The 15,154-nt window shown below is 37.1% G+C and overlaps 1 long non-coding RNA gene across 1 annotated transcript in view; it reads left to right on the forward strand.

The window, feature by feature from the left end:
• The window catches only part of LOC135304995 (uncharacterized), a 657,910-nt gene that overhangs the window by 422,141 nt on the left and 220,615 nt on the right, over positions 1 to 15,154 (forward strand). Inside the window, exon 37 of the long non-coding RNA XR_010366252.1 lies at positions 11,745 to 11,813. This is a non-coding gene — a long non-coding RNA (uncharacterized LOC135304995). The remainder of the gene's footprint in view (positions 1 to 11,744; positions 11,814 to 15,154) is intronic.

A 15,154-nucleotide genomic window follows, 5' to 3' on the forward strand; every position in this document is an offset into this window, starting at 1 on the left:
AAATATCAATGCTGTTTTTATCATATATTCTATTGGCACTCCACTAGCAAGAAAAGGTATTCTGAAGAAATATCTTCCTGTGTGTGTAAGTATTCCTAATTATTCACCATCTCCTTGTGAACTGCTGACTGCTGTGGCCTGGTAAATTAGGCTACATAGGTGTGTTTATGTGTAAAATCAAATGTTTGTCTCATCAATATCAATCCGTATGTAAAAATCTGTATGCAGGCAGTATTTTTGCCCCATTGAAGACTCTTAGAAACAGTGGTTTAGTTCCATGGTTGCAGGACATATTTGTGAATATGATCAAATATGTCAGGAACTGAAAAATTCACCAAGTCAGGCAGGGATCACTGCCACCATTGATTAGAATCAGATATTCAGCAGCACTTCTGACAGTTTGATGTACACAAAGCTTTTAGTTATGCAGCTCCTCTCTCCTTTTAAGCTGTTTAGAACATTGCCAAACAATAATTTTTTCCTTGAAGTTGTATTTTTTGGGTATGGAAAACCTTTTGACACTGGGGATAAGTAGAACTTTGCTTTGATGGTAACTTGCTGCTTCTTGCCTGAGAACATCCAAGTTGCCAACAAGCAACTTGCCAAGAAGTTTATTGGGATTAGGAAGTTCAGGAAAAAGAGAGACCTGCAATTTTACCTTTGGGAAATATTTCTTCAAAGACACTTCCTTTAATCTCATCTCTGTGTTTTTCCTGTCCTTCATGGTGTGACACTTAGTGCCAGGGGCATGTGAGCCTTTTTCAGGTAGGTATTTTTGAGAACTGAATTTGACAACAGAGTTTTGTTTAGAGAAGGATCTGTGCAGACAGCATTTAACATAGTTATACATGTAAGTATACTGTTAATGAGGAAATGAAAATAGTTATTAGCTGGACAAATAGTATGCTCAAACCTGGAATGGCTGTTCTTATCCTTTCACAGCACAGGCATGCTATGAAGATTTAAAGGTTTGGAATTGGGTACAGAGGCTCTGATGGGATGTGAATTTACACTGTTATATGTATGTTATTAATCCATAACTCCTTAGGACTTTAGCCCAAAGATTTCTTTGCATAGTTTTATTCATGCTATTTTTACTTTTGAGAGTTTGATAAAATTATTTTACCGTTTCTAATTATGCTGGAAAATAAGGCTATCCTGATTTAATGAAGCTACTTTTTTTAGATAGCAACAAAAAATATCAAGTAGAACTAACCTCAGGACTAAAGTCTTAGTTGGAATAAAAATGCTGAAGTTTTAAGCAAGGCAAAATGATTGTTAGAATTACATATGGCTAAGCAGAGGCTAAGAGCAGTGGTTCAGAAATATGTTGGGTGGATTTTCAGATTATTACGGTCTCTACTGCAGTGCCCCATTAATGACAATAATAATGACATGTTTCTACATAGAGAAATGTCAGTCTTCACTTCATCTTCTTTGCCTTGGAAAGTTTTCAGAGACCAAGTTTTTGTGTTTTCTGGGGTTTTTTGTTTGTTTCTTGTTGTTTGCATTTGTTTTTGGTTGTTTTATTTTTGGTTGGTTGGTTTTTTGTTGGTTGGGTTTTTTGGAGTTTTTTTTAATTTTGTTTTTTTTGTGTGGTTTTTTTTTTTTTTTTTTGTTTAGTGTTTTGTTTTGGTTTTGGGTTTGGTTTTTTTTTTTTTTTTTTTTTGTTAAGACTGGTACCCATTGCACTTAATAAAGTAAAGGTTTTGATTATTTCTTCTTTAGCTGTTTTCTCATATGCTGACACTTCCTGTGAATACCCCAGCTGATCTAGGCAGGGCTGAGGGACAGAAGCAGGGTGACACAGCTGCTCTCTGTCACAAGGCATGCATGGACAGCTGTGGAACAGGGACACACACAGGGACTCCCAGGAGAAGGCTGTTGTGTGCTGCAGTGTGCAGCTGCCTTTTTTTTTGTGTGTTTTTTTGTTTTATTTTCTGTTCCTGGCTGCAACCAAGAGCTCAAGCTGAGGGAGCAGCACAGGAGCCCTGCCACAGGGGTGCAACACTGTGGTTGCAACCTGCTTCCAGGCACCCCCCCTGCCCTGCCTAGCCAGCAGGATGGGGTGGGGTTCAGTCAGCTGATTTTAACACAGGGAAGTTAGGTGTGGTCCAGGGAGATATTTAGAGGAAGTTTAGGTAAAAGAAGAGTAATCATAGCCATGATATTCCATATTGTTGTGAGAAAAAGGAATCAGTTAAATGCTGCCTTACTAAGGAACCCATCCAGCATGCAGTGCCTCATTAGTACAGAACTGCACCCTACTCTGCTACCAACAAAATGGGTTCAAATGCACTCTAGCTCTATCCTCTCTCTATTGTTCCTACTGGAGAAATAATAGCACCCAGCAAGTCTTGTTTCCTTAATGGTTGTTGTCATTATATCTGATAACTATCACAAAGAGAAGAAATTATTTGTTTTGCGTCTTGTAGGCTGTTAACATCCTCTACTTGTCAAATTCTATGATGCTACAGACAGGGCTGTCACTCTGTATTAATTTGCCCCTCAGCAAAACAAAGGTACATGCTGTACTCAATGTAAAGCTGAAGTGACAGAGTCCTTTATGCAAGTAAAATAAATACATCCCTGTCACTTTGAAATCAGCAGTGTTCCCTGGCATTATTTTACAGGTGCTAGAGGAGGTTAAAGGAGGAATTGAGAGAGAGCAAACTTATTGACTTTCCTTGCATATATATGTATCTATACTGATTTTAACCTTGCTCACAAAAGGTCAAGCATAAAGTTATTTCCTCAGAGCAGCTGTCTTCAGGGGGTTGAGTTAACATAGATGGAGAGTGTCATAGAAAAAAGTTCATTTTACCCTAATTGGATTAAGATCAGTCTCACGCATAATGCAAAGGTGAGGTTTCACTCAAGTACAAACTGCTGGGTTGACAGAAAAGGATTAATTTATGTGCCTCTTCTAAGGTTGTTGACTAATAACATATTGATTGTATCTGTAAGATATGCAGAGTGTCTGTTAGAAAGGAAGACAGTCTGGAATTGAAAATTGCCAGCATATCTGACATGATCAAAGCTAGATTAATACCATTAAGCAGCATTAAGTAGGCTGCAGCATGTATCAGATGCAGAGTTTTATGTCACATCTCAGAGCAGGACACCATAACCAGGCATAATTCCCAACTTCAGCAATGAGTGACTGATTTGTGCAGTTCCTGACATTTTTTTCTGCTTTTCTTTTATGTGTTCCTGCAGACATATTGAACTACCACAGTTTAATCCCAGAAGAGCCTGCAGGTGGTATTGTCCTTGCATTGCAGAGTTATTAAATTCTTAAGGTCACCATAAAAAAGGTTCCATTAAATTGAGTTAATAAAAACATTGGGCAAAGGTTTGCTAAGAGTGCAGGTATCAAAGCCCTGGGAATTGGACTGTCTATTATAACATCAAGCTAAAAGAATGTTTTAAACATAGCAATATGAAGATGCCAAAAATGCTGCTTCTGTGAAGTTTTGGCATTGGTGGGGTGCAATAATTGTGCCTTGCCGAAGGGAATGTCCTGTTTAATATTCAGGTGTTTTCCAGAAGGATTGGGCTCTAGCAATTTTCACTGTAGAAAACTTTAAACTTTCTACAAAGGAGTACTCTTCTGTTGTTGGCCTCACATATTTCTGCATAAAGAGACACAAAGATAAATAGGTATACATAGAAATGCAGATTAGAGATATAGATCCATGGGTGATCTCTTGTTAAACCCTGTTTTGTATTTATCAAGGGCGACTGTGCCTGGTGTTTCTCCAGTAATACTAAGGTATTCTGAATGGTTTTAGTCAGGGTAGCTCCTGAAGAAGAGCAGGATTTAAAACCATTTAAAGCCAATTTCCTCAAACAACTCTGGTATGAAGCCTCTGATGAGGAAAGTGTTGATAAATTTGACTTCTCTTTTTAATATGTCTTTTTTATGACTGATGGTTCCTTTTCTTTGAATGTTTGTATGAGATTTCAGCTCCACTGAGGTAAATAGTGAATCCTTCATTTGCTTCAATACAGCCTAGATTTCAGCACAAGAAAAAGCATGTAGTTTTGCTGAAATATATTATCATAGCTTTCAAATGAATAGCTAATGCCATTTTCGACTCCAAAATATCAAGAGGTGATGAATTAAAAACTTTGCTTGCTGCATTTATTGGCAATGAAATAAAAGGAAATTGCTATATTAGCAATTAATTTAGGATCAGTCTCTCTAAGGTTTTAGTTTTGGATGACAGGACTTGCAGTAAATTACATATTTAATTATACAAAACAATAAAGCTCTTTCATGTGGTGAATGAGAGTTGCATGGGGTTATTTTAAATAATCAACTTCATCCTTCCTAAGGGTGCTAGAGTTCCTTTATTTGCAATATGACTTCTTTTCTTCTTTTTTTTTACAAAAGAATTTTAGTATATATAAAATGTAGGGTCCATTTTTGTAAAGGTCTGCTTTGTAAGCTATATTAATTTTTTATGTTTGCTGGTTAGAGTTTGAGATGTTTTAAACATCAGGTACCAAATTGATAGAAATTCTGCTCACAAATAGTATCAATTTCCATGTATTTGTGTACAGCTTGTTACAACAAGCAAATGTCAAGCACAGCTAACACTTTATTGTTTAATGAGTGAATACTGGGGGACTTCATGCATGGCATGTTAACAATGAAAACAGATATAAATAAAATAGTCATAAATAAAACACAACTGAGAAATGCATTGCAGGTGGAATGCAACCCAATCAGACAGACCTGATCTGAAAATCCCCTTGACTGCTAAACTCAGCAGAGTTTCCCTAATTTTTCATATCCTTTCAAAAGTATAATTTTTCATTGGATGTTTGCTTTTCCATGAAAATACATCAATTTTGCCTTTGTCCTTAGGTCTAACCTCATATTAAATCAGACTACATAAGAATGAACTAACACTTTGGCATTCTTTTCCCATTTCCAGTCACAAGTGCATACATCTCAGAAGCTTCACAAGTTAATAAATTCCCTTTCTGTATTCAGAAAGCAAAAGTAGCAATTATTAGGAGAACATATGGCAGGTGCTTTAAAACTCCAGGGTGACAGTAAAGCATATGACTTCAACTCATTATGAGTATTCTCTATGTTGTTAATTGCTCTAGTAATTAATATTCACCAGAAACTGTGCAAAAGCCAAACAAACAATTCATTCCTCAAGCATGTATTACATTTAATAAAATACATGTATTGTTAAAATTTTCAGTTCTGCTACTTAGTCATCTGTGTTGTTACAGGGATTTATTTATTCTCATTCTACTGTATCATCTCTTTACCCTTTTTTAATTAAGAAATTATATGTTTGAACATTCAGGCAAAATGTAAATAAAACTAATTTAGCTGAGGCTGTCACTGGAAGCAAGAGTAGCATGTGCAATAAATGACAGATTATACCTATGGAAGCAATGTGATTAGTTATCAGTTATGAGAATTTCACCTGTGGTCAATGAAGAGTATTAAAAAGTTCTGATAAAAGGTTTAGAAATGATCTTAAAAGACTTTGTGAGGTCTTATTCAATCTGATAGTTCATCAAAGCCCCTGATGTTAAAAAATAATTTCACAGAGAGTGAGGAATATAAGTTAGAGGCAGAGTTTGAGCAGGTTTGACTGAGATGGGAAGGCTGGGCTTGTGGTAAACAGGGTTATTTTTGTGTATGAAATTGGATTCTTAAATGCAAACCTTTAAATGTTTAGTGGTATTAGAGGCTAGGTAATACCCTTGAGGAAACAGTTATTTTAAAAATATAATCTAAAATGCAAGGCAGCAGGGCCATTGCAAATTGCCTTTCAAGACAAGGTTTAGTTATTATGTGTTTAATCAATCCTAGCTGTAAGCAAATTAAGGGAATGGTGTGAACAGAAGAAAATTCAGCTGTTTCTTAAAGGCAAAAAGAGAGATTTACAAATAACTGAGCTTTTAGGAGGTTTGAAGAAAGTTCTTTTTCTGGAGTTGAGAAGGAAGCAGGAAGTGATTTATGGGCAATATTTTTTACAGACAAAAAGACCTCCAGCCCTTTAATTGAATAGAAAAATGGAAGATTACATTATGAAGCTAAGCACTCCATCTAGAATGACTGTCCATTTAGCCCAGGTGGTGTTTACTGGGCATCCAGAATATGAAGAGACTGTAATTATTAATTAGGAGAGGAAAAATTGTTTAAGTGTCACCTCTGCTTTGTAAAATGCTGTAACTGTATTTTTGGGTACTATTTAGGATACTGCAGGCCTAAAACTGTAATTTCAGTTTCTCATTTACTGTGTAATTTGTAAAGTTTTGAATGAATTTTCCCCTGCACCTTTTCTTTACACTATTCATCATTATTAAGCCTCAACAGAGCAAGAAAAGGCTCCTTGGGAAGGAACATTGTAATTAGGGTCAAACCCAGCTTTTTAGGCACTTCTGCAGAGCAGTGGATGTTCTTCTGTGTGCTCCTTTAATGTATCCTGAATTTTTTACTTATGTGGCATTCCTCCCATCCCTGTATATACTCTTGTCTCTCCGCAGTCATTTGGACTCTGATTTTTTGCTTCTTCCTTTAAACCTGTAGACCTGTAACAGATCTGCCACCACATTCTGTAACAGAGACAAAATTATCCTCCTGGAAGAAATGACCCGAGTCCCTGAAATACCCACCCTGCCTGCTGAAATGAGGGAGTGGAACTGGGGAATTTAGGGACTGGCTTGGAAAGCCCATGTGATCAGAGGCCAGGGAAGGCAGCAGGGCTGGCCATTGCTGTGATCTTTCCCAAAGAGACTTTGCCCAGTTTTGTCAGCTTAGGGCTCCATCAGCCAGTGCCACCCTGAAGCAGCTGCAGGTCTCAGGCCAGAGGATCCACAAAGAATGTGTTAAAACCACTTTTCATAAATTTGTGAGGTGGGTTTTTTTTTCCTGGTTTTTATATTTTGGGGTTTTTTTTAAGAAATGGTGATTATTTAGAGACTTTTTTTACTTGATCATTCAGTCAGACTTGCAATGAAACACCTGTTTTATATTTAGTTTAGCAGCTGGACTAAATCTATCATGCATAACAGCTGCTTATGGGTGGGGAATTCCTATTGAGTGAGTCTGGAGCTGTTTGTTCACAGCTGTCAAAAGAAAAGAAAAAAAGGAAGAAAGGTTGTCCACTTGCAAGGATGCATCTACCTCCTTGCTTTGTTCATCACATGCCAGAATCTAAGTCAAGGTGCCCATTTTCTCCATGAGCATCCTGTCTCTGCTTCCACTGCATGGAGTGGCCTCTGCTGTTGCTACCAGTCCAAGCAGGAAAACCCTTTCTGCCTGGAGGTGGGTGCTATTGGAATGGCATTTCCTGATGGATGTTTGAAAGATTGCTCTGGATCTCAGTGGGGTGCAAGCACAAACAGAAATCTGAAAGCAGAGGTGTGTTTGATTTACATCAGTGTGGCACTGTGAAAGTTTGACAGAACAGAACTTCTTGAATACTTTAATTTCAGTGTCATTTCCATTAGTTTTCCTTGAAAGTAGTTCACCAAAAGGGAGAATACCACTTGATGAAATGTTTTTGCTTCACATAGAATCGGATAGAATTCAACAGTTGTGCTCCAACTCAGCCAAGTGCAGGAGTTTTTCAATGACACCTTGGTTTACAGATGAATTTGGGTTTGGCCACTCTTCTTCACTACCTCAAATCTACTTCAGGGTTAGAGGATTGCATTGATTTGCTGTCAGGACAGAATGTGGGTCTGATTTTGAGTGGTGACTGGCACTGTTAGGTTACCTAAAAAGTATGTTGTCTCTTGCAAGGAGTTTGCTTAATGAGTGTGTGAGCTTAAAGTACCTAGGGACTTGCAAAGATATTAAAAAACAGCAATAATGGCAGAGAAGTAGAGAGATATGATTTAGGGTCTTGGGGAGAGTATTATGCTTTATCTAAGTCTGAGTAGGCATCTTTGTTGCTGGCTTTGTTGTGGTTTTTAACAGTTAAGTTTATATGAAAGTTTCTGTATCCTGCTAGTGTTGCTGTTTCTCAGCCACTGTTCATAAGAAAATTCTTAACATTGTTCCTAATCTATATAAACACTTGGTAATGGGGCAGCTAGTGGTTGAACATTCAGGGAAGCTAGTTTATGTGTATATATATATTTTTTTTTTCAAGATTTGTTCTATTATGAGCCAGTGCTGAATTCAGGTCTAATTCCACTTTTTTTTGAAGTTGCTAATTTGCATTATTAGAACTTTTATAACAAGGTTCCATGGGCTTCAGGGCTTTAAGACCTGCTTTTGGCAGTTTCATCCACAGGACATAAATTCAGCAGGTAACAATTTATTTGTGCATATATAAGTAATATATAAAGGTACACTAAAAGTGTAAGACATTTCAATCCTTTATCTTGTAATTAATTAGGGACTCAGTCTTAGAAAAAATTCTTCTGACATCAAGCTTTTTATTATATGGCTAACTTTGGCCATTAATATTTGAATCATTTGTCCTAAAGGGCTGGTCATACTAAGATGAAATTTGGGATTTCTGACTGGATCCTTCTACCTATGAGAAGTTGCTGTGTTTTTATACTAATTCCAATAAATTCAAATAGACTGGCTTAGTTTCAGCAAATATTAATGTCTATGAACTTTATTTTGCTTTGAGGTATTGTGCAGAATGCTGCAGTTTTCAATTAATATAGATTGCCATGGTAGCTTGGAGATCTTTGGAGAATACTGATTTTCTTTTCCCCACAAAAATGATTTAAAAAATCTTCTGCCTCTGTGATTCTTGATTACTTTTGTAGAAAGGGAAATGGTAATCTGATAGCCAATAATATTGGCTTTTTAGGGCAGGTGATTAATTAATGCAGGTTTTTATTTCAGATTTAGTAGTAATTTTTATTTTGTTTCTCAACAGCATTGTAAAATCCCACAAGACTTTTGCTGCAACAGTAACGTAAAAAGTTAGCAGGTGTTATTAAGAGAACATGTCTGTTGCTTTTGCAAAATGCCAGAAATTGATTGCAGACCAACTAGGGAAGACCTATGAGATCCTTCCAGTGTACACAAAAGGAATGAACCTATAATTAAATTACAGTTAAACACAGATGGTTATTTTACAGCAGGTGCTCAACTTTGAAAGTGTATCTCTGGACTATTTTTGTTCCAACATGGTGTTTGGTCCCTGTTGGGTTTCTGGCATCATTTCATGGTTAGATAAAAATATTCCTTTGTATACACTTTTTTTCTTTCCCCGGGATACAAAGCTATCAAATGCTGCAGTGTCTTAAAGGAAAAAGAGAAGAAAAACAGGAAACAGATTAAACATAGCACAGGGAAAAAATATTGGAATATAAAAAAAGACGTCTGCATACTACTTATGAGATCTAGAGGATTAACATGTGCAATTAAACTAAGAGCTCAGAATTTTCAGTTGTCCAAAGTGAAATAATTGCAATACAATTATTGCAACTGAATGTATTTTAATTTTAATGCCAAAAAGTATAACACTAGCAGGTGAATTCATTGTGAGGTATAGTTTTATGATTTATGTAACCTATGACATAGGTCGATACTGAATGAAGTCTTAGTGAAATTTGTGACTCTCTTATTACTAAAACATTGCATATTGAACTAGATTTTAGAAGTTTGGTTTATCAAGATAACTGAGGTTAATAGTTCAGCTTGGGTATATTGATGAATGTCCAGAGGACATTTCACTTGCTGTAACCAATGGGGTCAGCCCCTATAAATAAACCATGAATAGAGATGTGGGAGTTACAGAACAGTTTTAAGAGCAGCTCAGGTGAGCTTTCCAGGTCTCTTATTGTTCAACTTGCGTTTTTAATGTGCACCTCCACCTTCAAGCACAGAGCTAGTTTCTGCAGCCCTGAGGCTGGAGAAATCTCATGAGATGTCCAAAGAGTGAGAGGAATTTTGATGCTTTATGAGCACTGAACAAAAGGACTCCACATTTACTTGGACAGTAAAATGTCTTCTTTCTGTAGCTGATGAGCTTACTATTTCTGGATGTCTGAATATCTTTTGGTTTCTTGTAGGAAGAGGAGTCTGTCTAAATATCTTATTTTGTAACCTATAGAACTTCACAGAAGGATGTCTTCTGGTAATATTCCCTTTGAATTATTGGCTATGAAGATGCAAGTAAAGAAAAAGCAATTTTATACAGTGGACAGGTCATAACTTATAAATGGCCAGTCTGTCTGTTCTTTCAAGAAAAAGCCAGGACTGCTGTGCATACATGGTGAGAAGCAATCCCCCTCTTGAAGAGTCTGAGATGCCTGAATAACAAATCTAACAAAGCCTGTACACTGCTGCCCTGCTTTTCCCCTCTTATTCTCTGATATATACATGACATGTTTAGAAACATCTTATTTTCCAAATAGAGTATATCCCAAAAGCATTTTAGTGTTTGTAATTTATTTTTTTCCCTTTAATCAGTTTCTGGGATGACTAGTGCTGTTATCATAGTTACAACTTGGACTGTTTCTCTTATCATCCCGTTACAAGATGACATTTCTAATGAAACCCAGTACGTTTACAATTTAAATTGGTAACTTTCAAAGACATTCCTTACTGAGCTTTAATGCACAGAAGGGGTATTTTAGAATTTTAAAAAATATATTAATCCAGACTTGCATTATATGTTAAGGGATGATTTTTTTTTTAGGATTTTTTATTATATCAACATTTTCTGTTTACATTTTTTCAGGACACATTCTTATGTTTTTTTTTCTTTTTAACTGGTCTGTAATATTGCAACACTGAGATTGAAGATTTTGTTGTTACACATGAAATATGGCAATTGGCTTGAACATTAGTCACATGCAATCCAGCGCTTATTTTTGAGATTTAAGATGAATTACATTTGTTCTGTGAGAGTTATGTGAAAAGACTACAGTGTTCTGAATGAGTATTATACAATGTTAACTAGCTTTGCATGGTTTCTAGTTGAGATTCACCTTTACAGATTTTAAATTAAAATGCTTAACCTTATTGAGGCAAACATTATAGTTTTATCATAGGTCAATACAATAAAATGGAGAATGTAATGGAAGAAAAAATATTTACAGCATAATAGATACAAAGCTTTTTTTTTCTCCTCTTTAAAGATCAATTCACATTCTTTTCTAATATTTAATCAGTCATACTGACACAGTGATTTACTTGGCATTACCTCTGATGCATTCCACTGAGACTTTGATTCTTAAATTATTTGTCTTTGAACTCACCATGACCTATATTCAGTCTTCTGTGGCTGATGAAAATTACTCCTTTACCTTTCACTGCTGATGACTAAACCACCAAGACAAGAAATATGCTTTGACATTCTCAATACCCACATTAAGTTAGCCTTAAAGTATTAATGTATGAGAAGTTTTTCACCTTGTGTATGTCTTGTTGCTGTAGTGAAGAGGAGCAGTCCAGGTCACACAAGTCTGCAGGACTTTTGGGTGTTGGAAGCCCAGCTTGCCACGTGCATTTCAGCACTGGGACCAGGGAGAATAGAGATGCTGGAGTTTGCAAAAGTGATCTCATCTAACAGCAGTCTCTGTGGGAAACTGTGGGAACAAAGAGAGCAAACCAAGTGTGTCACAACAGCAGTATGATAGACACAATCCAATTACTGTAATATTATGCAAGATAAATTGAACTGTTAACACTAATTTGGATTCTTGAACTTTCTAGTCTGTTATTTCCCCTTTGTCATCTTGGGTTTTTTCCTATTTAGCTAATGGACATTCTTTCTATTACACAGGAGGATTTTTCCCCTCTCTCTACTTGCTTTTGCTGCCAACTGCTCCATCTCATATCTGGGAAAGAACAGGTGTGTGAAAATACTGGATTTGGCAAATATTCATTTCAATCACACATATTTGTATAATTTTTAATTGATTACCATATTTCCTGGGATCTCAGGCAGATATTATCCACAGATTGAAAAAGACACTATTTATATCTGTAGATGCTTTCCTCAGCTGCTGTTATTGCCATGATCAGTGTCATAGCGGCAGTGGTGGAGGTAATGTTGGATGAGCTTTTTGATGTAGTCATGTACCTTATGCACAGGTGTAAGTGCCTGTAATGAGAGATAAAAGGCATCATAAGGCATTATAAAAGGAATTATGGACACTGTTTACCTTGTTACTATTTAGTGTAAAAATTTAGTGTAAAAATTCACTCTTGTAGAAATTCTAGTTCTTGAAAGAGATCTCCTCTCTCTAAATATTGGCTCTGGCACTGTGAGTGTCTCCAAGCCCACAGTCAGGCTGTGTGGGTTTGTGCTGCTCCTACATGTGCCAATCTCTGTTCCCCACCCAAAGTGCACTGTGAAATCCTCTGTGCTGCTGACACAGGGTCACAGATGATGCTGGACCCACTCTGAGTCCTTGCTCACCTGACAAGGAAGAGCTAAAAAACTCTGTCCAGTGAGATAATCTGTCTTGGAAGAAGATACTAAATTACCCCTTCCCTGTGAAAAGAAAAAGTAGGGAGTTCTCTTTCTGCCTCCAAGACCAATAGACAGAGGCAGAGATTTGTGCAACGTGATCAGGAGAGGAATAACAGAGAATCCAGTAAAGATAAATCAGTCTATTGTGATAGAGTTAAGACATTGACACAAACTGCCTGAAGGCTCTGCATGGAGTGCCCATATGGAGAGGGAGGTAGGAAAGGTAACTGCATGGAAAATGCAGTGCAGGAAAATGCACTGCCTGCTAACTGGTGAAAAAGCCTGTGGTACAATCACCTTCTCTAACAGGTCCTTGTTTGTTTTATTTAAAGTCTCTGGACTGTTAATGGCTGCATCTCAGAGATAGGCCTCCTTTCCCTGCAGAATGCCCTTGCCCAAGTTGTTTGTTGTCCTTCGAACCTGTCTTGTTACTCTTTTTCGCACATTTCACTTTTCCAAGCCTCCCAGTCACAAACTAGATCTATGACAGAGTATGGCTTCCTGAGTAACTTTTAAAGGAATAGTGTACACAGCCCAGTGTCTCTCAGCAGTATTTAAAAGAATGTACATATTGCTATATATAATATACTTTAACTGCAACAAAGCTGTAAAGATAGAGTATATACATTAAAGACCAAGCACCTTTCCTTAAAATCTTGTTTTCTGTCTGGCATTGCAGTCAAACATCAGAAACTCTTAGTAGACAGATGTTATTGAGAAATTTCTCATATAGATAGACCCTGTCTTTTCTCTAATACTTATCTACAAATAGGATGCATCTCATGCTCGTTTTAGCTGTAAAAGCATTGGTTTTGTCTTCTTTTCCTCTCTCTCTAAATACAGTTTGAGACTATAAAGGCACCCTGCAAGCTGGGTCCTTCAGCATTTCAGCATGAACTCCTGGGACTTGTACTCTCATTTGTTAAATGTAAAATGGTTTCAGTGCTTTATCAATGAGATGCTCAACAATCTCTTCCTTTGTATCTGACTCTCATGAAATGTTATGCTCACTTTATTATTATATTTTTCCATTGTTGCCTTTAATTAAATTGTAAAGCTGTCGTCTTTGTGTACTTGGCTCCCAAAGGGAGAATTATAGCTAGACAAAGTATTACTGACAATATTGTCTGAGAAGAGATGTGGAGATATTATGTTCATGGTAATAACAGAAAAGGAATTCCCAAAGCTGACTTCCAACGTGCCTGCCATTCCCATTCAGAAAGCAGGAATCAGAGCTCAGTTTTCTTTTGGGTAAAGAGAATGATGGTAGGAGTTAATTTCATCTGATTTCTTAGCGACACCAAACCTTCTCTAAATCAGCTTTGTGGAAGACACAGGTGCAACCTTCAGGCTGAGGCCATGGGGACCAATATTATATGCTGAGTAGGTACATCTACCACTGCTTGTTACCAGAAACAGACCACATTTTTCTAAAGGGAAGTGAGGAAAAATTGTATTTAAAGAAGTGAGCTTTTCCACTGAAAGCAAAACAAACATTTAGAAATCTAATACCTTGATTGTACCTCTAGACTTAGGAAAATTAGACCTAACTTTTCCATGGTTTATCTCTACTGGAAATAGGAGTGGTATTTTGGGAGGCATCAGGGAGCTGAATAACCACTGCCTGATTAGGATGCTTGTAGGAAGCAGTCTGTCTGGGTATAATGAGCACTCTGAGGAAGCAGTGATTTCCAAATGGATTCTGGGAACATATGGACTTATTTATATGCAGCATAGTGAAATTTAGTACAAGAAAATGGGACAGGACCAATATCCTTTCCACATCTATATATTCCTATGCTCAAAATCTTGTTTCGTGCAAGAAGAGGAATGCATCAGGTATATGAAGCCCAGAATTTATTGTTAGTTTAATTAGGAGTAGGATCAAAACACACTGGTGATTACTGGTTCAGTTACAATGGTACTCTTATTCGCAGCATTGCAGTTAGACAGTTAAGTTACATTAAAAAAATTAAAAGAACTCTTGAACATTGAGCTTTTCTGCTTTTTGGTGTTATGCTCAACCTGCTGCTGCCCTTCCAGGGGCAGAGGTCATCTTGGGATTGCAGTGCATTGCCAACAGCTTGCAGGGGTCTGCAAGGAATTCCATGTTGCTGATGGAGGTTTCTTTGTCCCCTTTGCTGGGACAATCATGCTGATGTTTATGCTCCTCTCCAAAGGCTTGGTCATTTCTGTGTTTCATGAAGCTTTCTACACCTTGCTCTTCATGGGGCTGCAGCTTCACCTTTGAGCTGCTTTGGGATACATTTTGTGTGTGCTCAGTGGTTGTTTCCTGTCCTTTCTCTTGGCCCTAGAACTGGTCTGAGTAATTTTCATCTGTCACTGTGGTCAGTTCTGGGCCTGTCGATGAGAGTCAAGGGAGTGGTCCTGCCTGGGCAAAGCTGTGATCTGAACATGTGGGAGTCTCTTCCTACCACACTGCACACAGCAGTCTGCAAAGCTGCATGGCAGCATCTGGGAAACACCTAAAGCTTTTAAATCAAAAATAAAAATTGAACACGAGACAAATTTTTTAATATACTTTGTGTCATATTAAATTATCAAACAAGAAATTTTGGAATTATTCACATTGTTTGTGAGGAGAAAGAATTGTAAGTTAAAACCTTATTTTTTGAACCAAATCTCCAGATTTTTGTGTGAGTCTCAAGAGGGTATTAATATTTTTGTTGATCTTGAAATAGTAATTCCTAGGAAAG

This window comes from Passer domesticus, chromosome 7 (assembly GCF_036417665.1).
Source record: "Passer domesticus isolate bPasDom1 chromosome 7, bPasDom1.hap1, whole genome shotgun sequence".
NCBI classification, from domain to species: domain Eukaryota; kingdom Metazoa; phylum Chordata; class Aves; order Passeriformes; family Passeridae; genus Passer; species Passer domesticus.